This window comes from Penaeus monodon, chromosome 22 (assembly GCF_015228065.2).
Source record: "Penaeus monodon isolate SGIC_2016 chromosome 22, NSTDA_Pmon_1, whole genome shotgun sequence".
Lineage (NCBI taxonomy): Eukaryota > Metazoa > Arthropoda > Malacostraca > Decapoda > Penaeidae > Penaeus > Penaeus monodon.
The window spans coordinates 34,681,013-34,682,127 of record NC_051407.1 but is presented as its reverse complement, the minus strand read 5'-3'; positions in this window follow the sequence as shown (position 1 = coordinate 34,682,127).

Genomic DNA, 1,115 nt, shown 5'->3' with positions numbered 1-1,115 from the left:
CATCAGCCAGACTTACCACTTCCTACTTCTATAAACTCTGGCGTCAGCCCCCTGTGTTTACATTTCGGCGTCAGTCTTACATTCTCGCTTCCTCATGACTCCTTTTCCCTTTACTTTCATTCTTTCGCCTTTCTTTCATCACTTTAAATTTTTATTTGAACTAATCAAATCTGTAATTATTACTTCACCCGGCCCATTAATATTATCCTCTGATGAAGAGCTTACTATAAGATCCTGAGGTAACTTAGGCTTCCTGCCAAAGACCAACTGAAAGGGAGTATCCTGTGGTTGCATTATAATGGACAAGGAAGGCATTTATGTGTTCAGGCCATTTATTCTTTGCTCTTCCATCTAACGTTACTAAGTTCCATTAAAACTCTCGCAACACCCATTTCCTTGTGGATGATATGCTGTCATTCTAATTTACTCTACCCCATAACTATTGCAAAACTGTTTAATTACGGAATTTAGATTCTCCCTTGGTTTGACAATAATCTATCTGGAGCTCCAAATCTATCAAAAATGTTCTTTAAAAATCTTTGCTATTGTTTTTTGGTCTTTCGTTGGAAAAGCAATAGACTACCGACTGAAGACATCTAACAATTAAAACATTTTCAAGGCCCATTCTTTTCTAAAATAGTGGAATTAAGGGCTAACATTTCCCAGGGTTTGCTCATGTCTAATCTCCACAGTAAAGCATGCAGCTTTAGTGTCTCTTTAAGCTATGCTACATCTGTCACATCCAGCCACGTATACTCCTACAGTAGTTGACTGTACCCTTGACTTTTAACTAAACTAAGGTTCTAAGTTATCGTGACCGGCGTGCAATAACTGCCCTTGTAACTTTGGAGGCAATACTTGGATAATTTCCACAAACTTATTCACACGTTCTTTAAATGTCAAATAATTCCATCCTGTAAAATTAAATTCTCTTTTATACACAACTGTCGAAAACCATCTTTTAAGCAGTCCTCTTCTCCCCTTTAGACATTTGACTCTCCAGTATCTGGCAAATCCCGTTGAAACATTTCATCTCGTTCTGCACATACTTTAATCCCACACCCGGCTAAAGCTCTCCCACATGCATGTCTTTGGTGACTGCCATTGCCGTGTAT